We start from the raw sequence: 26,815 nt of genomic DNA, 5'->3' as shown, positions 1-26,815 counted from the left end.
AACATGCAAGGGGTGGGTTTTGTTGTGCCTGGCACCATTTATTTATCAAAATTTTAGCTTTTTTATGAATTAAGTTTCCACATCTTGCTAAAATTATGAATAAAATTATGAATGGGAGTTGTTTTGCATATAATTTAATTTCTAACCCAGTTAAATATACAATATATTAATTTTACTTTAAATACTGTCATCATAAGATGTGGTGTTTTGGGATAGAAATAAATAAAAAAATAAACCATGTAAACAATTCTCTTGAGTGGTAAAAGCAAATGTCAGACATACTTTGTTTTCAGCTTATCTTTGTAAAGCTTCTTACTGGAGGTCAGCCATGACGGACACACTTCCACTCACCCTGAACACTAATGTGTGGGTCAGCAGAGGACCAGACCACTGTGAGGCGGGGGGGGGGGGGCTGACATGCAATACTTTGACATGTAATCCAAAATTTTGCATCTATAATTAGCACAGGTTGCATTAATGCATTTTACATTATCTTTGCAATGACATGTTAAGGGTGAACTCAACTACAATAACCAAGGGGGTGTTCCCTGACTTCCTCGACCTCCATGTAGGAAGTTAATGCACGTCATCGCAATGTCCTCCAAGGTGATGCAAACACAAGTTTGTGTGTGTACACACATGTCCACATAGATCTGCAAGCGTATATCTGCATGCATGCACTTTTCCTGTGTGTCACATTGTGTGTGTCGCCTGCTTGCCTTAGCTTGCGTGTGTGTCGGCCCGCTGATGAACTCTGACAGTAGTTGTCACATTAAACATGGATGCCGCACAACCAATGTTCATTTGCTGCCGTGAGCCATTAGTCCACCGCCACTCGTAATAATAGCAGAGTCAAGACAGAGTCACACTGGGGTACACAAGTAACACCATTAATCACTGTCTGTGTGTGTGTGTGTGTGTGTGTGTGTGTGTGTGTGTGTGTGTGTGTGTGTGTGTGTGTGTGTGTGTGTGTGGACTTGTTCTATACGTATTAAGTGCTCAACTGCATGTGCACCACTGCTATAAAACAGGTTTGACTTTTTATTATTCATTAATTTAGCAGAAATCCTCATGAGTTATTTAATGCAAGTCATGTAAAGGAAGTTCAAGTGCAGACTAATGTCTGCCCGGCTGTGTAAGCAGTATTTTAAGGCTGTAAATGGAGCAGGTAGTCCAGGTTATGACTACTGGTCACCTTAAATTGCAGTCATACATCATATTGTTCTGTGCTAAAATCCTGGACGCCTTGTTACCATGTATGCATAACCTCAGCGTGCTCTAAAGAGACAACGCAGCCATAATGGGAGAGACTTGGAAAAGCCTCACCTCCCACTGGGTTTAGTTACTTTATGTGTCACGGAATGTGGTAATGTAATTTGTGGTTGGAGCTTGTTGTAAATTTTTCATAGCGCTGAATAACTCAGCCTCAGCTGTACGACTAACTGCACCATCATTAATCAAAGCGCACGTTCACAGGAAACTCCAGTTGTATTATTTCTGTGATGGGAATACTTACAAGTAGATTTTTGTCACAGGTGAGTAAATATCTGATAGGCCTCAAAGTGTCACGACCATATGGACAGAATATGCAAAGCCTATAATAAATTTATAATGATAATGGCTACATTCAGACTGCTAATGATGACATCTATAATACATGACTGTTATCATTTAAACTATTGTGCGAGCCTGCACAGCGGACTACAGCTTGATAAAACCAAGCACTATAGGCTTTTAAAGACCGCACTAAAGTTAAAGTTTCGGCCTGTGGGTCTGAGCAGAACAGCTGTGGTCAGTGTGAATACATTATTCAGTGTCTGGTTAGCCCTGCATACTCCAAGTCAACAGGGAGAGCGGTGCTTAAGAGTGCGTTTCAGTAATGTTGGACCTTCTGTCGACCACAACTCGGAGAAGTTTTGCACATATACTTAAAAAGTGCAACTCCAGTCAGAGTCTTCAAGGTAACGTAATTGGTGCTGGATTATAAACATAATTTTTCAGTGAATACTATGGTGTTGTATGAATATTTCAAGACTTTTTTTTTTGTAGATCTTTGAAGAACTTTTCTGTATTTTAACCCTAACCAAGTACTGTGAGTATCTAAGCCAAACCTTCACTGAACCAACAGTTCAATGGTCACGACCTGCAGATATTGTTGGATCTTCTGGTGATAAGCAAATTAAATGTGCTCAATTTTGATCGCCATTTAGTTACACATGGACCAAGAGAGATTTTGTAAAGATAGGAAATCAGTACTGTATTCTTACAATCATAGCAAAGTACTGACACAACAAGTGGTTCCAGACAACAGTTCCCGCCCTTTGCATGTATTGTAGCGTATTTTGTAGGGTTGCACAAGTTAACGCGTTATCACCGCGTTAACACATTCATTAAATAACACCGACATTTTTTTTTTTTTTTAATCTCACATTAATGCTGTTTTATTCTAACTCCTATTCTTCTGCTTGTGTACTTGTAGCGATTAGCTGCAGATAGACAACAGGTTTACCAAGAAAAGCCGGACGCCCAAAACTTGTGTCCAAATCTGTTCCTGTAGACTCACTGTAAAACTGACACATACAAACAATATGTCTGAGTTCTGTTCACTGCCTTAGTACATTTACATGGCATTATACATTTAAATGAATAGGAAAAAGATCACTAGCTCGATGCTAACTTAAATGGGAAAATCCATAGATGCGCTAACGATTAGCATTTACAGATTAATTTAAGATTTACAACATCTTTATCCAGCAAGGGGAGAAGGACACAGGTGTTTGGAAGCACTGACATGTGCAATTATTTTTATCAGCGGAGTACTGCAGTCTGAAATATCACTGAAAGGAAATACATGTTGTTGATGCCAGCACACATATCCCATATAACTATGCGATTAATCATGATTAATTGCAGAAATCCATGCGATTAATTGCGATTAAAAATTTTAACCGCTGTCCAGCACTAGTATTTTGGCATCGATCCAGCTGATGTCATCATGTCTATGCATGTGCTGATGTCAGCATATCAGTTGTCTCTATATATGTGCCAAGTCTGAAGTAAATTGAAACAAAACTGATGTTTTTATAGACATTTGAAATTTTGGCCATTATAAGTAGATGGGAGAAGAGAAAAGATTTTAAAAGTTCATAGAAAGTTTAAACTTTTACTTACTTTTCCCAAAATGTAACCCCATCTATCCTGGGTCACTGGTAATCTATAAACCCAGTTTGGTATGAATTCAACCAATAGTTTTGCTGCTAGAGTGTTAAAAACACACAGTCTGAACCAACAACAATAGCCTTTGCCTCCTGAGGTAATTATATAAAAATGATTATAAATCAAAAGGCTGTGGACAGCACAGCAGGTGAAAATTGCACAAAGGCATCACATAAGCACTCATGTAAAAATAATGCATCAGCAGCCGAGTAGAGCATCACATACATGTAGACAGTATAAGCAGCACAAAGCCAACAGCAGATGCAGCCCAACAGTCTTAACTTCAAAGATAAAGATTTCAGATTTTCCCATGATACATAAAGGTACATACACAAATTAATTAATTTTATTTTTTTACTAAATAATGGAAAAGCATTTTGTAAACCTTATGTTCAGCACAGGGTGTCCACACAGTACACTACAACTATCCAACTATCTTGTTTTTTTTGGAAAAAATGTTTCATATTTCATTGAAATGAGACACGGTGCATCGTGTGTTGTGGCATTTTTCTTTTTCGAGATGCCTGCTGTGCAGAAATACAAACCCAATCTACACAGCATGTGTTAGCAAGACGGGCAGCACGGTCGATCAGCACACCGTTTCCTCGCAGCGAGAACGCCGGTGTGGAGTTTGCATGTTTTGGTGTCATGTGGTTTCCTCTGTTTCCACCGCCATCAAAAACACATGCAGGTTAATTCTCATATCAGTATCTTTGTCAAATTACTGCCGTTGGGTACTTAACCCATAAAGACCCAGTACTACTTTTGTAGCAGTTCCCAAATGATTTTATTTTCTCTATATTTAACCTTTCTTAAGTGATTTATCGCCATTTATTATAGTATTATCATCTGTATTCTGCATTTGTCAGTGAAAATAATGTATTTTCCTGTATTTAATTTAGTGATAATGACGATGTTCATTCAAACTCAGATTAAAGTTTAGGGTTATTGTGTCAAAAACAGAATTTGAAGAAAAAGTGACGTTTTAAATCAAATCTTTCATTAATTGAACATAAAACAAATGTCTCCATCAGTTCAGTTCACATTTATTTACAAATCATTTAAAATACGTATACAACTTATATTCATAATTTCCAGCAAGATATGATTTTGTAAAAAGGGTAACCCCAGAAGCTATCCATAGCTTTTATACTTTAACCCTCCGGTATCCCATCCAGCAAGACCCTTACTGAGCACCAGGTGTGCCTTTTTGGCCCACGTGGAATAATGTCAAAATTTTCATACAGTTTGTTTTTAATTCTTTTACACTTTTTACTATTTCATCAACTTCAGCCTTAAATAAAAATACCAAACACTCAATAACTGTCACATTTTTTAACCCTTTAAATGCCATGTTTGTAATGTAAACAAACCAGTTTTTTAGATGCAAATATATTATATATTTATTTATTTATTTATTTTTCCCCCTTCTTCTTCTTCAATATACTACATAAAAAATGGATCACAAATTATTTGATTTTTGCAGCCTGGCATATGTCAATGATTAATGGCAACATTAACAATGCTAATAAATTCATTTAGCCCCTCCCCTCTCAAATCAAGCCCAGATCTCAGTAAAAGCAGGATTTATGCCTTAATGGCTTTCAGATCAAAAACAGTGGTTCTAATGTTAGAAATAGTGCGTTTTCTGCACATTTGGCAGACAGATGCTAGTCTGGTCATTTTCTTTTGTTTACAATGTGCACATTTTAGTTGGTGGACAGAATTTTAAAGATCATGCACAAATGAACAACTTCTGAATTCTAACCTTATTTAAATTGTGAAAAATAATATGAAGTTTTTTAAAACGAAGTGCAAAGTGTGCCTAAAAAGCACACCCGGATACCGGAGGGTTAAACAAAACAGTACAATTTATTATGAAAACAATCCCTATTTCTAACTAAGCTAAAATCTAGAAACAACCCAAAGTGATTCCAATAAATACAGACAGTATAGAATTTAGACAGTATCAACACATCAGCACATCAGGCAAAAAAAATACAATAACACAGACTTAAACATCCACTGTCATTGATCCAACTCCATTGGTTTTACTGGTGAATCAATGTTGTAGAAAATGACTGTGTTTCCATGGTAACTACAGAGCCTGTGAATGTCTAAATGGGTCATATCTGATGACCATGAAAAGATGACAAACTGTATTTCATGCCAATTATTTACATGTATTGATAGGATTAGCAGATCAACAGGTATTAAACATTTACATCAGTAAATTATTTGGTCATTTGGTGAAAGTTTGGGTCCTTATGAGTTAATGTGAACTTTTCTATAATAATGTTCACATTTACAATACTTCAGTAAACAATGAAAACGGTACTATTTATGTACACTGTTGACCCTCTCCTTTGAATAGAATCGTCCATAACAGAAACTTTTTATCATTGTGCACACACCACTTAGCTTATTTTTATTGTATTTTCTTTGCCCTGGGCCTCGTCTGTCAGGACTCAGTCTGCCCACATCTTACAGGCAGCCTCAGAGTCTGAAAGCATCTTTTACTCCAAGGTAATATTCAACAAAAGATACTATAACTGAGCATCTAAAATGTATCCGACCTTGTTGTGGTAAATATAACAATAGATGATTTATTATTATTTATCATTTTTCCTCTTTTTCTCTGCACCTTGTCTGTAATTCATTTACAAATTTAGCACAGAGGAGCTACGCTATGCCTGGTTAGTTTTGAGGCAGTATTACACAAAGAACCGAGCATGTGATGGAACACTTCTATGGAACACATTTGTAGAAGTCATGATAGAAGAAAAATAACAATTTGCTCAATTCTCAGTAGGAGTATTTCTGTGCAAAGTTGTACCGCTGGAAACCTCCTCCACCTGTTGTGATGTATTAATTTTAATCAACAGTCCAACTCCCAGTGGTTTCTGAAAATGAAAAGGGCATTTCTGTGCAAAACACTGTGCACCTGCCATCAGCAAAATGGCATTCTCCTGAGAAGCAGCGATCCCGTGGGATGAGGAGCACGAAGTGGACAGCTTAAAGCAGGTCAAAGGAATATATCACAAGAAACACATTCCTAATGCTAAAGAGGCCAAAACAAGGCAAAAAACTACCTTTTTATATTTGCTGGACTAATTTTTTATGCTCATATGTAAATCTCTCTCTCACTCTCTCTCCTGAAAAAAAATGATTTTAACACAAGTGTAAGTACATACTAGCATTGGCCTACTACGTATTTTCTGTTTAACTCTTTATCAGGCAAGTGACTATTTTTGGTCATTTATGCACACATTACAAGACAGTGACAGCAACAATTACAATGAGGCGCCAATCTGAGGTCCAGTGTGGTCTCCAGGGTCTGTAAGGTCCACCTGTGCATGAACAGTGAGTGGACCTGCTTTGTTAGGTACCATGAAGTAATGGTACTAATGGAAGGAATGATGTTCAAAGGAGAACGTGGATGTTAGGGATGCACTGATACCGATACGAGTATCGGCATCAGCTCCGATACTCAGTGTGTGTACTCGTATTCGTAAAAGATATCCAATACAAATGCACTGATCCCACTTGTGTCCGTGTGCCATTCCCAGTTCAGTGCAGCAGGTACGAGGAGGAGGAAGAATGTGTGTGAGTGTGAAGAGTGTGGAGATGGAACCAAAGAAATGATCAGAGTAACACTGACAGTACCGTTCAGACACACACAGATACAGACGCAGCCTTCTGTCTGTAATCTGACTACATTCATCTGTGTTCCAGCTGATGGAGGATGAGTACCCAGACACAGAATACCAGCGGGAGTACGGAGCGGTGCGGACCGCCGCCAACAGAAGTGAAAACCAAACCTGTCACTCATTTGTCTTTTCTCTTCCTGCTGAAGCTAAACTTTTAAACCTTACAGAGAAAACACTAACATTAGTATCACAGTAGTGTTCCTCTGTCGTCTACAGGTTTGGTATTACTGACTTTCTTCTTCTTCTTCATTAAACGTTCCTCTTCTTCGTGGTATTTGTCCAGTATGGTTAATTCAGAGCGGCGCCCCCTGGTGGATTAACTGACAAACGCTCATTCCAACACATTAAATATCGGAAGCAGCACTTTGTTCCAGTCAGACTAATGACAACGACAATAAAGCACATTTACAAAAGGAACTAACAACTGGAATGGGATTACTAAGGACTAGGATCAGTACTCGGTATCAGCAAGTACTCAAATGTAAGTACTTGTACTCGGTCTGGAAAAAAGTGGTATGGGTGCATCCCTAGTGGATGTTGTTGTAATGTTCAAAAAGTACTGTTCTTTTCACCTTACATGTGTTTTTCTAGTATTTTGTTATATTTACTTCTTGGATTTTATTTTCCTTTTTGCCACTTACTGGTAAGGAACCAAATATGGTAACTTCATTGACCTTGGTTTTTCACATAATATATACATTTTTTTAACTTCACAAAAGTAATAAAGTCTGGTTATGTCCTCCAATAACACAGTAAGGTTGAAATTTTGAATTTCAGAGTATTTGTATGAGTGCCCTACAGTATAAAGGGTTAAAACAGACGACATGGTGTGTTCAGGTGGGTGACAGTAGTCTACGAAGTAAAGAAACAACAACAACGAAAAAAAAAACAAAGATCTGTCACACAGTGAACCAGCTAAACCTGACAGAGTGATATAAGACTCATAATTCCTGTTTTTTCCACCAGACAAACTCTGGTTGTACAATCGATCCTGTTCTTAATCCACAGAACCATGGGCGCCTTCGGGTCCAAACCAGCCCACATTCCCACCACAAGCATACACTGCAGCATAAACACTGTGTCGCCAAGGCAATTGAGATTGTTGAAAACTTTTATTTTATATTAAAACTTCTGAAATGCTTCTGATTTAGGATTGTGAACTAGACTCACATTGCAAGTTATTTGGTTTTTATCACGATAAAGAAAACAAAAACAAACTGATTTAGAAGTGTTAGGTAATTTATCTTGTTTTAAGAGTTAATTTATCTTATTTTAAGTGTTCATACATCTGTAGACATGCTTATTTCTAAATTTAACATTTTTAATTCAAGAAATCTTGTCAAGTGAAATTATCTTACTGCATGGACAGATATTTCACTTGTTTTGAGTCCCCTTTTTCTCAGATTTAGTGTTTTTATTTTTATTTTTTTAGACCCCTCTTTTTTGCAGTGCAGTCGTATCTGGTTTAATGACCTGCAACTCCACCAATGTTGTAACTAACTGATCTATTGAGTAACTTCTCATTCTTACAGCATCCATGTTCGCAATGTAAAGCTATTTCAGTGGAGTCCAATTACTGTCCTGCAACATGAACCCCCCCCCTCAAAAAAATTATTAAGGAGATTGCTGAAACCAATATAACCGGGTTAACCCTTTAACCTCTGACGTGTCTCTGGTTAGCATTCCGTACATGTATGATTTATTTAAAATATTCATAAAAATTCATCCTGAAAAATTTGAAAACGTGCTGATAGAGTAGACTTTGTTCTTTCCATAGACATCTGAGCATGCTCAGTTCACCCCTCGCTGCCTGTGGAATGGGGGTGTAAAACAGAGCAGTGACTGAGATTGACTCACTGTAAAAATAGATAATTTGGGCTTTTTTTTTTTTTTTAAACACCATTTTCCATGACGCTTTTGTTTTTACTGTTTATAGTCTTCTCGAGTTCATCCTGCGTTTTGTTTTTACTGTTTTTTAACAGTTTTTACCATGCAACTGCTTTTTGGAGTTCAACCAGGTGCCAAAAAAACCTGGACTGATTTAGAAAAAGAGCACCAAAACAAAAACTACTGGGCCAAAATTGAAATACTTGTTGTTCAGTGTGTTCCAGTTCACAGTTCATGTTCTACATCCTAAATCTCTTATTGATTTACATTCTGAGTGCCTTATGTAGTAAAAACCTAGGACCCAAATGCACACACAGAAGCAGGAGTAAGTTTAGTGTTTATAGAGGGTCTGCACATGACGTCAGCGCGAGTGGAAGTCACCGCAGTTCTGTCCACTGAGTGTCAGACAGAGGCAGATGAGTAGCAGCTTTGTCTTGAATACTGTGGAAACTTTAGAACAATCTAAAAATGGGGCAGAGCTGTTGTGCCATTGATCGCACAAATAGGTTTAAAAGCACTGGGAGCTCTGGTTTTAGTGGAGACCTAAAGCCACAGACAGAAGAAGCAGATGGATCGCTGCAATTCACAGAAAGAACTGGAATCCAGACAACCAAACCTGGATTCATGACAGGTAACGTTCATTTGTGCTGTGTTCTTGTGTAAAATCATCCCTTAAATTCCATCTGGTTTTGGCTAACGTTCCTTCTTAGTAAAGCTCTTCATGTTAGCATCTGTCATTTAGTTCTAGATTTCAGAACTCAAACGTTTGTGTCTTCAGTTGTGTGATTGTGAACCTTGTGCGCTACATGATTTGTAAACTAGCTTAAACTGAGGCTAACCTAGTTTTCCAGATCAGGGGCTCCTCTAGCACACAGCTGTTGGATCTGTGTTGGATCCAGTATTTGATGTGAACTCTCCTTAAATCTCCACAGTACCAGTAGATCATCCACTCACTTGGGTCAGTACTAAGGGTTCAACTCCAGTAAATCAGTAGTGAACTGTGAGCACTACTGCTGGGCCTTTACCGCCCAAATCACCGCCAACAAAATGCATCTGCACTGACACAAAACCTCCAAAACAATAGTATGTTGAATGAAAGCACTCACCAGCTGGAATCCTCTAATGAACCAGGACCAGGATGGACACAACTCTGGGTCTGTTGGATGCTTTCAGCCTTTGAACTCAGGTTCATCTAAATGTCAGGATAGGTGGTTTCTGTCCCAGATCAGTGTTGGTAGAACACTGGCTGCTTGGTAGCTTGTAGAGAGGGGCGTGGCCTGGGGGGAAGTGACGGATGTGCATTCCCTCTATTAACTCCAGGAAACACAGGAATAATAAGGAGAGCATTTAGAGTTCTCAATAGCCTTAGCAGTGCTGAGACCAGGCAGCTCACCGGGATGAAGGCGAACACGGAATAACACTGTTCAGGAGTTCAGCCACAGCCGATGAGGAGCATGCAACAGGTGAGTCAGGGACGGACGAGGGGTCAAAACCAGGAGAGCCAGACGAAACCAGAGGAGCGAAGACAGAAGATGGAGTCGGGGATGGAAGGCAGGTAGGTAACCGGGAGGCAGAGCAGGAGATGTGGTCAGGACAAAGGGCAGGTGGGGATATAAGCAACAGGCAGGTATATTTAACAGGTACTGAAGACCAGTCTGGCAGAGCAGTGACTCTGTCCTGTCAGCCGGATGAGCTGCAGCTGTGTTCACAGGTGAGCAGAGTTGGCTGATGAGGTGGGCGTGGCTGAGTGAGGGCGGGAGCAGACAGGTGGAAAGGGATTGGCTGAAAAGGTGTGGCACGGTGAGGGAGAGGACAGCAGCAGAGAGTCCCAGGTGAGAACAATGACTGTAATCAGGTGACAGGGTCAGAAAGTAGTGATGTTGAGATGAAGCCTCATGAGGCATCGAACCACTTGAGCCAACTGGTTGGAGAAAGGGTTCATTTCTAGAAGCTTCATGTGCACACGAAACCACCTACTGGCCATGTGTAGAATCCCAGGCAGCTGGATCTGAACCATAGAATGTGTGATGCATTGAATTTTTGCATCTGTTAAAGCTCTTGGGAATGACGATGAATAACAAAAAATGTATGCTTAAATATTTTCTGTACATAAATTATCACATATGTGTATAATAAAATATTTTTGAATGTATTCTATGTGTAAATGTTCCCCAAATGGTGGTGGTATCATATGTGGTAGGTTGTGTAATATTTTTTTTGCCACTTTAGGAAAATGTCCTGGACTTAAATGGGCAGAGGACAGTGAAAGTGTTTGTGGAACTAGAAGAGGACACTGAACATGCTTGTGTAATTTGGACAATGATGGACAGGACAGAGGAGATCTGATTCATTTATATTCAGAAATAACAGTTTCTCAACATTTTTTGGTTTGAAGTGATTTTTTTTTTTTTTTTTGACAGAACCTCTCTGGTGTTTGAAAACATTCTTTCACATGGTTCAGAAGATGCACAAAAACACAAGAACAAGATGATATAAATTGGGGTACAGTAATTATTTTGTCTCTCCCAGTTCTCCAGATAAGCAAACCTTATGTGTCTGAAATAATGGTAGATTCAGTGTTCCTTATTAGGAGTTATCAAACTAAAATGTTCCCACACAGGGGGAATCCTCCTCTTCTTCACTGGCTCCATCCTCTTACTCATCCTTCTCTTCTCCCTCTCCTGAATCTTCAAATGATCTCTCTCTCTAAACTCTTCAGACTATCTCCAGACTATATAAATGCTATCCAAACTCTAGTATCCACACTATCCAGACTCTGTTCAAACTCTGCGCTGACCCTAACTCTCAGTCACAAACCCACATTTTGAACTGAGGGGTTTGTATTGCGGTCAAACCTGCATCACATAGACCCACCTCTGGACCACTTTGTGAAGCAGTCACGTGGTACAGCTGGGCAGCGAGGCTTCGGACATCATCATTTTTGGCTCCTCCCCTAAATGACACAAGCCTCGATACGCGCTTCACGGAAAAGCCCCCTCCGTTACTCAGCACACACTTTGAAGCCTCGACACGTTCCTGAACGTCACTATCAGAAAGTAAATGGCAGAGAAACAAACTGTGACAGAAAACCTGTCAAACTTCAATTCCTCTTTGTCTTTGTCTGTTTTTAAACCCTGTTTTGACCCTAAGGGTGGATTCACACCGACCTCGTTTGGTCCGTTTAAAATGGACCGGAGTTCGTTTCCCTAGAAAGTCTGGGCTTTTTTTTAGGTGTGAATACAAACGTGAACTCTGATTCGAACCAAACAAGCGGACTGAGACCACCTCCTCTAGGTGGTCTCGATCCGCTTCCAAACGGACTCTGGGCCGGTTCACTTCTGGTGTGAATAGAACTGAACCAAACCAAGGAACCTTGCACCTTTTTGTGCTTGATGAGCCACCGTAGCCAATGGAAGTAGCCGAGGTTTACGGGTGGTCAGAGCTAACAGCAGCAGACATGAGCTGTGGACAGACGTGGACCAATGAGGACACTGAATGTGCCACTGACATTTGGTCACATGTCCGTAGTATGAAACTGGCTCTGACTGAGCTTTTCTTGAGTGTTAACATTATTTTTGTAAATTTATGTCTGTAAAAATACAATAAATGTTCCCAAAATGCTAAGTGTATGTAGGAGCACCACGTCTATTTTCATCAACACTGGCCGTCTCTGATTGACCCCGCCCCCGACTTTCCTGTCCAATGCCAGCGCAGTTCGTCACATGCGCGCTTCTGTTCACGCGTTTTGGTCCACTAGCAAAAAGTGCAATGAGAAGGCGATCCGACCCAAATGAAAAAACATAAAGTCTGCATTCAATTCAAATCAAATAAGCGGACCAGAGGACTTTTCAGGTGTGAACACAGCCTAAAACACAGAGTAAAACAAAACGACACGTGACACTTGTACAGCCACAAATTCACAGCAGCTTGTTTTGTTGAAATAATGTGTCAGGGGTCAAAGGGTTAAAAGCTGTCCAACACATTACTGACACAAATCAAAAAAATCATTAGAATGCTTGAATATGCTTAATAGTGAAATTAAGAGTATTTGCACAGGCACAGTGTGAAGAGAGCTCAAGGAGATGGGACTAAACAGCTGCACTGACTTAAGCTTTAAACCTATTGTCAGTGCAGCTAATTAGAAAAAAGGATTAGACTGGCTACAGAGCAGAAATACTGGACTGTTTCAGTGAAAAAAGGTGATGCGCTCTGATGAGTCCAGATTGACCCTGGTCCCAGATGGACACATCAGGGTGAGAAAAGAGGCAAATGAATAAATTACCCATCATGCCTAGTGCCTACAGTACAAGCCTGTGGGGGCAGTGTTATGTGTTATGATCTGGGGTTGGTTCAGTTGGTCAGGTCTAGGTTCAGAAACATTATGTTTCCATAAAACGAGGTCAGCTGAACCTGAATATACAGAACGACCTGGTCTGAACATCAATGGACGCATAGCAAAAATGAAAATGACAAGATCCAGCATCTCCAGACTTTAAGCCAGGGGTGCCAAACTCATTTTAGTTCAGGGGCCACATTAAGCCAAATTTGATCTGAAGTGGGCCGGACTAGTGAAATAACAACGTAATAATATAGAAGTAATGCCAACTCCAAACATTCCTCTATGTTTTAGAGTGAAAAAAGTAGAATTACGCAATGAAAATGTTTACATCTACCAACTATCCTTTAAAACAATGTAAATAACATGAACCAACTAAAATTTCTTAAGAAAACAAAGTGCAATTTTAAAAATATGTCTCAGTTTATCATTTACACAGTTATCCCTCTGGTATCCCGTCCACCAAGGCCCTTACTAAGCACCAAGTGTGCCTTTTTGGCACACTTGTGAAATAATGTCAAAAAAAAATTAATACAGTTTGTTTTTAATTCTTTTACACTTTTTTCTATTTCATCAACTTGAGCCATAAATAAAAATACCAAATACTCAATAATTGTCACATTTTTTAACCCTTTAAATGCCGTGTTTGTAATGGAAACAAACCTTTTTTTTTTTTTTTTTGGATGCAAAAAACACACACACAAAAATTTTTTTCAATGTACTACATAAAAAGTGGATCACATATATTAGATTTTTTCATCCTGGCATATGTCAGTGATTAACTCCAACACTGGTTAATTTGCATCATTATTTTTAGCGTTAGGTCAAATGTTCAAAAATACTAGCATCTGTCACCAAGTGTGCGTAAAATGCACACCTATAAATCAAACTATTAAATATTATATATTGATTTATTTTTCTGCTCTAATTAGATTTTATTTTTATAAATCAAGGTCAGCCCTAATCATACAGATCAAATAATCATTCATTTTAGATTTTTTTTAACCCTTTAAATGATCTCTTTTCATCACGATGTCACTACATTTTTTAATGCAAAAAACACAAAATATGTTTTGTTTTGTTTTTTTCAAAATACTACATAAAAATTGGACCACATATTATTTGATTTTTGCAGCCTGGCATATGTCAATGATTAACAGCAACAATAACAATGTTAATAAATTAATGTAGCCCCTCCCCTCTCAAATGAAGCCCAGATCTCAGTAAAAGCAGGATTTATGCCTTAAAGGCTTTCAGATCAAAAACATTGGTTATTATGGAAGAAATAGTGCATTTTATGCACACTTGGCAGACAGATGCTAGTCTGGTCATTTTCTTTTGTTTACAATGTGCACATTTGAGTTGGTGGACAGAATTTTAAAGATCATGCACAAATGAACAACGTTTGAATTCTAACCTTATTTAAATTGTGAAAAATAATATGAAGTTTTTTAACACGAAGTGTGCATAAAAAGCACACCCGGATACTGGAGGGTTAAATTACAACTTACAGATCACAGTGGATCTACAAATACACAAAACATTTAATAACAGGCAGAATATTGGTAAACTTGCATTTCAGACATTTCAAAGTGTTCATATTTGTTCAGGTTATTTGCATTTTTGTGAAATGATAGTTTGTTTTAGTGTAAATACAGTAAAATGACATTATTTTGTTTATTAGGTTATTATGATAGTATTTTATTGATCTGACCCACTTGAGATTAAATTGGTCTGTATGTGGAACCTGAACTAAAATGATTAATGTATTCAGTGTAATTTTTGCATTTCATAAATTCATCCCAGGGGCCAGACTGGACCCTTTGGTGGGCTGGATCTGGCTGCATGTCTGAGACCTCTGCTTTAAGCCCTTTACTATACTTTGGGGTATTGTTGAAGACTTTGTGCAGTGATTCGACGCTCCTATCATTTGTACAAGATCTTGCCCAAAAACCAATGCAGTTATGAATTAAATTAAACGCTGTGACACTGCATCAGCTTAAATATTGCACAAACCCATCAGTCCATGTCCTGTGTTTGATGCAGTCCTCTCCCAGTGGTTACAGGCACCAGCCATGAACTGCAGTGTCGTAGGTTATTCCCAGCCTCAGGACCTCTGCTGTATGTCACTCCCAATTTCTCAGTCCTTGTTTTCCATCATCTGTCTTCTGTCCCCGTAATAAAGACACAAACATGCCCACCCCAAAAAACCTAACTGTCCTTTAGCTTAATTTGTGTTTGCTCCTATAGACCTACTGTACTTGTTGCATTCATTGTTTGTATGTTCTTATGTCCCACACAGGGATGTAAGACAGTGTTATTTTGAGCAACTGTCAACATAAGCATGTGTGACTTTTAGTTTGTAGCAGAAAACTTGATGATTCCATAATACAGATGTGTGGAAACAATGAGCCTTATATTTTATTCAGTGAGTGATACAGTCTGTGGATACATAGCGTTGACTCATTGGGGGTTTTGTAGTCCTAAGTGTGCCCTTGTACATGACTAACCCCTGCTGCTGAGAATTTTGAATATCAATATAACAAAAACACATCTGTATGTTAAATTCTACATGTTTTTCATGATTGTGATTTTGTAAAAAAAAAAAAAAAAAGTTTCCACTGTGATAAAAAATAAACAAATGGTTCCTTTACAATTAGAGAGTGGAGCAGAACTAGGGATGGGAATTGAGAACCCTTTTTTTTTTTTTTTGTCGCATTTCCACAACGTGGTACCGGCTCGACTTGACTCGGCCTTTTTGCATTTCCATTACGAAACCGCTGATTGGTCAGATAGTCGTCTCTGTGACCTGCCGTTTTACAAAAAACAGATGTGGAAGTTTACAGTAAATGTCTCAGTAGGTTAATCCACATGATGACAGCCTGTAAAATACACCATTCAGTCAGGAGATTCAGTCTTTAGTGGCCGACGTAAAAATTCAGCATGACGAGACAACACGCAACGAGCGAGTTTTCAGCAACTCTGAGCAGATGACATGGAAGTAACACGCAGCATCGCTGTGACGTCCAGATATTGTAAAGTCAGTAGTATCCTGTAATGGAAACGGTCTCCTGGAACAGTATCTGGTACCCGAGTCAAGTCAAGCTGAGTCAAGTCGAGCCGGTTCCATGTAGTGGAAACACTGAATTAGAGAATGTCACTTGTTTGATATGCTACTTATTCCGTGTTTCCACTACATGGAACCAGCTCGGCTCAGCTCATCTCAGCTCGGTATTCCTGGAGACCGTTTCCATTACAGGATACTACTGTCTTTACAGTACCTGGTCGTCATAGCGATGCGGCGCATTATTTCCATGTCGTCTGCTCAGAGTTGCTGATAAACTCGCTCATTGCGTGTTGTCTCGTCTGAATTTTTACGTCGGCCACCAAAGACTGAATCTCCTCGACCGACCATGGTGTAGTTTGGGCTGTTCTCATGTGGATTAACCTACTGCTATATTTACTGTCCACTTCTGCATCTGTTTTTTGGAAAATGACGGGTCGCAGAGAAAACTGACCAGTCAGTGGTCTGCAGTGTGTACACGTCACGGTTTAGTATCGCTTGGAACCTCAGCAGAGGTGATACCAAAAAACTAGTACCGGGTCCCAGATTCCAGGTCCTTTTTCGTAATGGAAACGCAAAAAGGCCGAGTCGAGTCGAGCCAGTTCCGTACAGTGGAAACGCGGCAAAAGTGACACTTGTGAATCTAGCAGCAGAGCAAATACCAAGGTGTCATCCAGGCCTGGTACTGGGGGGGGGGGGGGCAACAAACATCCTGCCCCCTCAGATAAAACTTTCCGATGATAGGGAAAAGGAAAATGAGGTGCACAACAGCGGGACACATAGAGGGATTAGTAAAGCATCTTAAGTTTCACTTTTGCATTGTACAGTCGTATGGTGTGACCCCCCCATCCCAAACCAGGATCAGTGTCATCTGTTATCATTATTAGTTCATACTGTATATGTTCTGTTTTCTGTGCAGATGGAAATATAAAAGACAGTTAATGCAAACACACCTGTTTGTACTCTTTTATTCCCTCACCCAATGAGAAATGATAAGGAATCAGATCGAGAAGCAAACTCAATAATGGAATCATTAAATTCTAATTGATTCCCATCCCTAAGCAGAACTGTAACGCCTTCTCTACATTAGACATTGTCCTTTGACCCATTCCATATAAAACTATTAGTAAGTACAACTTTAATCGTCATCATAGTATCCTGTATCATCTTTCACTTTACACTGCATTGGACTCTAGTGAGTGTCGGTAAAAAAAATGTGCATTGATTTATGAAACTGTACAGATCGACTGGATTCCAGCTTCTTTAGATTTTATGTGTTCTCTCCATGTGTCCTTCACGTCTGAGCTCGTCGTTTTCTGCTGAACTCTGAACTCATGTTGAATTCCAACAACATTTTAACTAAAGTAACATAACCAGAGGTCTGGATAGATACAGTATATGGTATAAAGACAGAAAAAAAACCCACTGGTGTTTGTTAAATTCTTACACTGTCCAATAGTTCACTAAAATAAAATCTTTTCCTATTCCTCCCACACCATATGTCCAAATAGTGCCTTTAATTCTAAAGCTTCATCATCACCTGGTAAAGAAGGTGACTGTTCTGAACTTTTATTGGTAAGCTCAAACACTTTTCTCTTTACAGACTCTGGATGATTTGCATACTTTCATAAGAAAAGTATACGACTCTTGTGTAAATACAAAGAAGAAAACTTTCATTTACTTACACAATCCGGTTTTTCAAGGACTTTTATAAAAAATTAACAGTACTGACTTTTTAACGCTGATACAGGACGACTCAGGTGGGTGTGATTATGTAAAATGTAGACATAAAAACGTCGCTGTTATTCTCACACCTCTCATCTTAGTTTTACAGTAAGTGCAGGCAAATGAGTATGTAAATGACTGGGTTATATTGACTCTTCACTTTTAAATTCATTCAAGTAGATTTGACATCGTTGAGACAGCAGACATTGTTTTCAAGATCTGCTGCAAACCTGAAAGCCACACTCTTTTACTCTCTCTCTCTATGTCCCATAACTGTATCAATACTCAGTAGAGTTTCAGACAGTAGCTTGCAGTCGTGTTCATTTACAGATTTTTTATTCCATATTGCAGTCTACCCACACATATTTCCCTTGTTCTCTGTGTTTCTTTTAAGCTTATCCACTTTATTTTAATGATATGTACATATTTTTCCTCTGTACTGGCTTTTATGCACCCAAACTTTGTCCACTCCTGTCGTCTTAACAACTAACAACTAACAATTCAATCATTTTTATAACTCAGTGTCTGTTTTGCTTGTGTGTGTCATGTTTTTATATCAAATCATCTGCATTCTTTCTACCATCACTTTTTTTCCCTTCAATTTCTTTATTAAACTTTTCATACATAATTTATGAAAGAACACAAAATCAGACAAGAGCTTACGACAAGAATGTTCAAGGATCAATAACACCGTAAAGCTATTAAAATAGAATAACACACAGAAAAAACATACACAAAAAACTTAAAAAGACAGATAAAACAACACAAAACATGATATATGTATATATATGTTTACACTTCATTTTTTGCACTGTGGGTGGGAGGTACCACACCAATTTCATTGCTTGCTTTTTGCACTATGACAATAAAGGCTATTCTATTCTATGTATTACAAGCTGCTAGTGAAGCGGTATTGGGTTGTTGGCACAAGATTGGAAGAAAAAATAAATAAATACTACTTTCTTTTGTTCAGACAAGGTTTAGTTTTTAGATGTTACCTGCTTGACAGTTTCGACTGTGACTCCAGTCTTCCTCAGAAGTGTCATCCGACGTTCTGCTGACGTGTCATTTATCAGCTGGTCGGCTCGACGGACCAATCAGAGCCCGTCGAGCATCCCAGGTGTGAGAGACTATACCTTATCTGAACAAAAGAAAATAGTATATGTACATAAACAGAAGACAAAATGAACGTCTTTAGCCTTATCTGAAAAAATTACAAGTTTAAAAAAAAAAACAAAAAAAAAAAACAGAGTTTACAGGGAAGTCCAGCTTCCAAACATATTCAAAAAAAGGGTCCCATATTTTAGAGAACTGTTGTTGTGAGCCCCTCAACAAGTATCTGATTTTTTCCAAATTGGCAAAATAAAGTCCATCCCTGACCCAATGAGAGTGAGACGGTGGAGTGGCTCGTTTCCATTTTAGAAGAATCAATCGTCGCGCCAACAATCTGACAAAGGCTATGAAAGATCTGTTTCCTTAAGACAATGATAAAACATTTGAAGTTGCACCAAACAGAGCTTAGTAGAGCTTGACGCAGTACTTTCCCCTGTGACCTCACTCAAAGTGTCAAAAATTTTGGACCAATAAGACCATCACTATTAACCTTCTGTCCCTTTCCCCACTTCCCTTTAGGGGAGTGGCTACTGTTTCAGTTGTGGCCCAATGACGACGGGCTCTGAGGTGACTCCTGTGTGTCCTGACCTGACCTTTGACCCCGGGTCCCCGGACCTCCTCCCCCACCCTCACCTGTCTGGATGGACCTCCTCACCCTCACCTGTCTCATCTGACTAGAGCAGGGCTGTCAAAGTGCAACAATTCCATAGTCTTGAATTGAATTAAGCAAAAATAAATAAATAAATAAAAATTAGCTTGAATAAAGGAAAAAAAATGTTGAATTAAGCAAAAAAAAAAATCTTCAATTAAGTAAAAAAAAATCTTCAATTAAGCCAAAACAAATATTGAATTAAGCAAAAAAAAAATCTTGAATTAAGCAAAAAAAATTTGCTTGAATTGAGGAAAAAATGTGGAATTAAGCAAAAAAAAATCTTCAATTAAGTAAAAAAGTAAAATTAAATCTTCAATTAAGCCAAAACAAATATTGAATTAAGCAAAAAAAAAAGTCTTGAATTAAGCAAAAAAAATTTGCTTGAATTGAGGAAAAAATGTGGAATTAAGCAAAAAAAATCTTCAATTAAGTAAAAAAAAATCTTCAATTAAGCAAAAAAAAAACAACAAAACAAAACCTTGAATTAAGAAAAAAATAATAATAATCTTGAATTAAGCCAAAAAAAAAGAAAAAGAAAAACCCTTGAACTAAGCAAAAAAAAATCTTGAATTAAGCAAAAAAAAAAATAAAAAAATCTTGAATTAAGTGCAAGTTAGGGCATCAGACTCAAAAATAATATCATAATAACCTATAAATAATGACAACACCATTTTTTCCCTTTGATTTAGTGCAAAAAACCTTAAATTATAAAAATATTTACATTTACAAACTATCCTTTAACAATAAAACGTCAATAACCTGAACAAATATGAACAACCTGAAATGTCTAAAGAAAATTAAGCACAATTTTAACAATATTCTGCCTGTTACTAAATGTTTTGTGCCTTTGTAGATCTGACCTATAATGCACATGTAGAAATGATAAGTCGAGACATAATATTCATAAAATTGTCCTTATATTTCTTAACAAATTGCTTTTTTTTCAGGTTATTCACATTCTTTTTGTTTGGATAATTTGTAAATGTAAATATTGGCATAATTGAATGCTATTTTTTGGACTAAAACCATTTGGAGTTGCCATTATTTATTGGCTATCATTCTGTTATTTTAGTGGTCCGGCCCACTGCAGATTAAATTGGGGTGAATGTGGCCCCTTAAAGAAAATGAGTTTGACAGCCCTGCTCTACAACATTGAGTCACCAGAAAAACCTATGGAGTTTGATAATTGACAGTGGATGGAGACACTTATTTTATGTTTAGTTGTTCATATATTTGCTGAAGAAGTCACTTTTTCTTCAGTTTTCTCAGTTTTGATATAATCACCTATGAATTTATTGTGAGTTTTCATGAACATCTAAATTAAATATAGAAATTAAATACAAGAAAATAAATAATTTACAGTGAAAAATGCAAAATACAGAGTATAATGTTATAACAAATGGTGATAAATCACTGAAGAAAGGTTAAATAGAGATAAAAAGTCATTTGGGAACTGTCAGAAGAGTAAAACTGGGTGTTTATGGGTTAACGGTATAAATATATCTACAGCATTCATTCAAATATTTATTATTTAGGTTTGGATTGAAGGGGGAAAAAAAGCCACAAAACTCCACATGGATATTTACCATTCATCAGAATAAACAGACAGTTTGCATTCAGTTGCAGTCGATCACAACCAGGATTTTTATGACCCAAACACAAACATATGATTATACAATAAGACACAGTATGGACATGTGTAGGGTAGGGGTGTCAAACATATGGCCCACGGGCCAAAAGCAGCCCCCCACAGGGTTCCATCTGGCCCACGGGATGGAATCACAAAGCACAAATATTACACAGAAGACCCTGACAGTCAACTGTGTCACCCGGTCATGACAAGTTGTATTGATCTTAAAGGGAAATACTATCGTTTTCAGATCCGGATGTCTGTACTAAGTATTTGATGTCTTTGTAGATCCATGTGATCTGTAGTTGTTCTGTGCACATCTACACAAAAAGCTGCGGCAGGAGATTTCTTCAAATTGCACTTTTTTCACATTTGTTTGTGAGGTCCTTGTGTTTTAGAGCTGTTAGAGTTGACAACATTTATAAGTTATTACGCTATTATGTTTTCATCAGGGTTTGTCCGTTTGTCTGTCCGTGTACAAGATAACTCAAAAAGTTATGGACGGATTTGGATGAAAATTTCAGGAAATGTTGATACTGGCACAAGGAACAAATGATTACATTTTGGTGGTGATTCGGGGGGGCGGTGGAGTGATCTGCCTTGGTGGAGGTCTGCGCTGTCTGAGTGCTTTTCTAGTCATGCTGTTTTCACTGGTCTGGCCCTTTTTAGGTCAAACTGGGCTGTATGTGGCCCCTGAAGTAAAACTAATTCGACATCCATGGTCCAGGGCAGTGCTTCTCAAACTTTTTACAGTGGAATATATATTTTTATCCGAGTACCCCCAACTCTCACTTGAGCATTTTGATTGAAAAAATTTGGCAAAATTAGTTCCTGTGCCAAAGGTGTCTGTTTTTACTTTCAAAATTTTGTAAAGAAACAACACCTACAGCTATGGAAAAAAAATAAGAGCAAAATGATCACTTTCTCTGATTTAACATTTACAGGTATGTGTTTGAGTAACATGAACATTTTTGTTTTATTCTCTAAACTACCGATAACATTTCTCCCAAATTCAAAATAAAATTATTGTTATTTAGAGCATGTATTTGCAGAACATGACACATGGTCAAAAAAACAAAAAGATGCAGATGTTTTCAGACCTCAAATAATGCAAAGAAACCAGTTCATATTCATTTCTAAACAACACAATACTAATGTTGTAACTTGGTAAAAGTTCAGACATCAGTATTTGGTGGAATAACCCTGATTTTCAGTGACAGCTTTCACGTGTCTTGGCTCTCCTCCATTGCTGTTGGATGACTTTCTGCAGCTCCTGGCAAAATTCAAGAAGCTCAGACATGTTCCATGGTTTGTGACCATCCATCTTCCTCCAGAAGTTTTCACAGTGGGTTCAGGTCTGGAGGTTGGTCTGGCCATGACAGGGTCTGCATCTGGTGGTCCATCATCCACACCTTTATGGACCTACCTGAGGCCAGGAGCATTGTCCTGATAGAAGAACCAGTCCAACTCAGAGTTTGGGAACATTGTCAGAGCAGAAGTCCAGTAGTTTCAATAGTTATTTTGGATTCCAGTTACTTTTGTGGTACTAATAGCGCTGTTTTAGCCTACTGTAAGAACATAGTGATGACCACACTAGTGGTTTTTATACTTCTCCTTCTTAAATAAGACATGGATCAGGTGTGTTTGTGTTAAATGGATGTCATACATGCACACATGCTGATTTCACAGGAAATTGCAGTGGTCTCTTTTTTTTTTCCAGAGCTGTAATAAACTTTAATATATTAAAAATAACAAATCTTTATAAGTAAATTTTTTGTGCAAAATATTAACTGAAAAGTGCCTTCATTCACTGATAAGAAAAAATAATTAATTGGTCCCTAATGAATAAATGAACCTTTCATCAACAAAAAATAATTACTGAATTACTCAAATGAACTCATCTTGAACAGTATAAAATAGAAATGTTCTTAAAATGCTACCAAAGCTGGGAGGGGAGGCTCCGAGTTTTTAAAAATATTGATGTGAAACAAGGTCAGTAGTGTCAAATTTAGTACATGAATGTATTTAATGTGTTTTATATTTCAGCATTAACTCTCATTATTTATTTTGTAATCGGTACATGATTTATTTAATCCTTTCGTGCATGAATTGAGAATTTTAATCAAGATTTTTTTTTTCTTTTATTCCTCTTTAGGCATGGCAGAAAAACAAAACAAAAACAAAAACAATGTGACTGAAATTTTTTTATGAACCTATTTTTCATGGAGTTACAAAAATGTCCACTCAGCTGGACACCATGCGTTTTAATTTTTTAAAAATTTAACCTTTATTTAACCAGGTAAGTTAGTTGAGAACTGATTCTCACTTACAATAACGACCTGTCCAAGAGGCAGCACCAAAACAGAATGAGTAGCAGAACAGATTATATGTACAAACAACAGAACAGATTAAAAAAATATATTTTTGAAGCAAAGAAACATGAATTTACTGTCATACTGTGTGAAAACTATGAAATAAAAACATTTTTAATGCTGCTAATCTGATGTTTTCTCACATTTTAACGTACAATAATACTAGTTATTACTCACTCAGATAATAAGCAACAAAAAAAAACAACTTTTTGTTAAAAAAAAAACCCCTGTTAATTACAGTCTAATAACAATTAACAATTAATGTACACTCAAATATGTTAGTGCAGATCGGGTTTATTAAGAACAGGAAAGTTACAGTAATGGTATGAACTGCAGTGTGTGGGATGATGCAGAAGCATCCATTGTGTTGGCTGATATGGAACTAAAACGACAAATCCATGATTATACAAGAGAACAGCTTTGAATCCCTATCCACTGTAGTGACCATTATGCATGAAATGTTTTGGGGTTTTTTTTCTTTTTAATTGAGATGTTTATTAGACTTTTTCAGAAAATCCAAACAAAACATTTTACCATATTTTGTTTATGATATATTGGATATTTTTCATAAAGTACCTTATATACCCGCTGTATCAAATCTGATACACACACATTTAACACAGTTTAATGGAACTATAAGAATCAGTTATCAAGGAACTATGCACTGTTTCAGAACATGAAGTAAAAAAGAAAAAAAGAATAACAATATAAAGGCTCTTCTTAACATAACTTTAGGAAAATTACCAAAGACTTTTCTGCAAAAAGTGTGCGGATGATTTAACGATAGTGGCCATGATGAAAAAGGCAAAAAAAAAAAAAAAAAAAAAATGCATGAAAGGGTTAATGGTTTAAAAAAAAAAAAAAAAAAAGTCAAGTATCCCCTGGTCTTCTTCCAAGTACCCCCATTTGAGAAAGACTGGTCTAGGGTATAAACCAGATAACCACAGTGAATAGATCCATAAACCAAACACATGAATACACAGATAGGGCTTTCACACGGCCAGCATGACGGTTCTGGTTCCTGAACCTAATTTAGAGCTGGCTGATGTGTTAAAACACACACACAAAAAATAAAACAAAACAAAACAAAATTAAATTAAATTAAAAAAGTTCAGGGCCAGAAAATTTGGCTTTCAGCTGGAACCAAAATGAGTGGGTTCTTCCTCTCAAACTGTGACAGCACCTTTGGGTGTCTCATAATCTGTGGTTTGAGGACAAGCAGGAAGCAAAAGAAGAAAATGAAGAAACGAAGAGTAACTTCCTCCCACTTTGAATCTGCTTCAACTGCTGAGTGTGCTGTTATATATGTGTATGTGTTCTCTGTGTAGTGTGTGTGTTCTCCTGTAGGTGTGCTGTGTCTGTCTCCTGTCTTTTGTTTTTGGCAGGATGCTGATTGGTGGAGTGTGATCGCCCCTTTAAATGGCCCTGGATCCAGCCGTTCGCTCTCTCTCTCTTTTGCGTCCTGCCAGCTTCCAGCCGGGTTTCCTGTGTGTGGTCGTCAGTCTTTGTTCGTTCGTGTGTTAAATCACAAATTTGTACATAGTTGTAAATAGTTTTTTTGTAAATCGGTCCTTTTCCTGGTAGGGGAGGTCGGCTCTTTTATTTCCTGTTTTCTCCTGTTTTTGGTTCGGGAGTTTAGGTTAGTTTTCTGTATTTTATTTCTTGCATTTATTTTGGATTAGGTAATTTAGTTTGAACTGTGAAGAAGATATTTTGTTTGTTGTTTTAGCCGAACCCTCCACTAACCCTCCTTTAGTTGTTAAAAAAACATAAATCTTGTGAACTTTAGTTTTTGACTGCCTTGTGTGCTTGGGAGCTGGGAGGGGCCAAAGAAGTGAGCACATTGTGTTCGCCCAGGTGAACCCCCTAGGCCGGGGCGTAACAGTGGGCCGCTTCACCACAGAGCACCAGGGTTCTGAGACTCCATCCCAGGCTGCATTCATAAACAGCTGAAGAACAGGATGTGACGTGATCAAACAATCTGAACCTGATCTGCTCACACCTGTCACATTAAATATGATCATATTTAATGTAGCATCGCTGTAATATTGTGGCCACGTTATAATATTATGAGTTACAACCTTCATCATGTGTTTTACTCAGTAACTCTGAAACAGATCAACTAACGAGTGACATCATCAGTAGCTGGTTTCAAGATGGCTGCATCCTGCTGCTAACTACATAGTTTTCTAATAAATCCAACTGAATCACATGTTTTATTACAATGCCATATATGACCTGAGGCACAAAGAAACTACACTAATGTTGTCAAGTGTTTCAGCGTTATATTTCCTGCCAACAAGCCTGTTTATCAGTTCAGGTAGACATAATTAGAATGTTGACACGTTTCACTACTTACTTTTATTAAGCGCAATTATACGTGTTAACGAGTAGCTGGAATCACAACATGGTGTTTATGACTCCACTGTTGTTTAATTCCACTGGTGTTTTCAGTCACTTTCTGTTTTAACTCTCACTTTTCTCCAACTCCAACCACTTGTTTCTGTTAAATTGGATTAAACATGTAGCTGTAGTTTGGACTGAGGAGAAGCAAAATTCGTGAAATTCCACAAAAATGGCACAAAAGAATTTTTATGATCCAAGCGGACGTGCTGGTTATTACAGAGGTGTGTAAGGTATAAACCAGATAAATGGACTTTACCTACAGTTACAGAAACAGAGTTAGACAATTTACCCACACATTCCTTTATATAACCATGCCCCACTAACAGCATCATGAGTATACTGCCCCCCCCCCATGTTCGAAACAATGTGTGGGGCCGGGGGGGTAAGTAAGGCGACGGACGGTTACATAGCTCAACCCCAGCCAGCATGTCCATGTGGGCCCCAGAAGGGTTACAACTGTTACAACTGGGCTGCACATAAGGGTCCCATGTGGGTTTGTCCTGTTTCCATGGTGACCCCACATGTGTTTGCCCATGGGTGCAGGAAGTAAAAGAGGACAAACGGGTGTGTTTGCATCAACTGTTTTTTATATATCCACTAGCAGCATTGTACCCGTGGTGCCACTGTGTGAAAAGTAACTAAACATGACTGTAAATGGACACAGCAAGAGCAGCAGCAACTGAAGATGCTTTACTAATGCCTCT

Source organism: Sphaeramia orbicularis, chromosome 17 (assembly GCF_902148855.1).
Source record: "Sphaeramia orbicularis chromosome 17, fSphaOr1.1, whole genome shotgun sequence".
NCBI lineage: Eukaryota > Metazoa > Chordata > Actinopteri > Kurtiformes > Apogonidae > Sphaeramia > Sphaeramia orbicularis.
The sequence above is the reverse complement of the archived record's forward strand: the minus strand, read 5'-3'. Positions refer to the sequence as shown.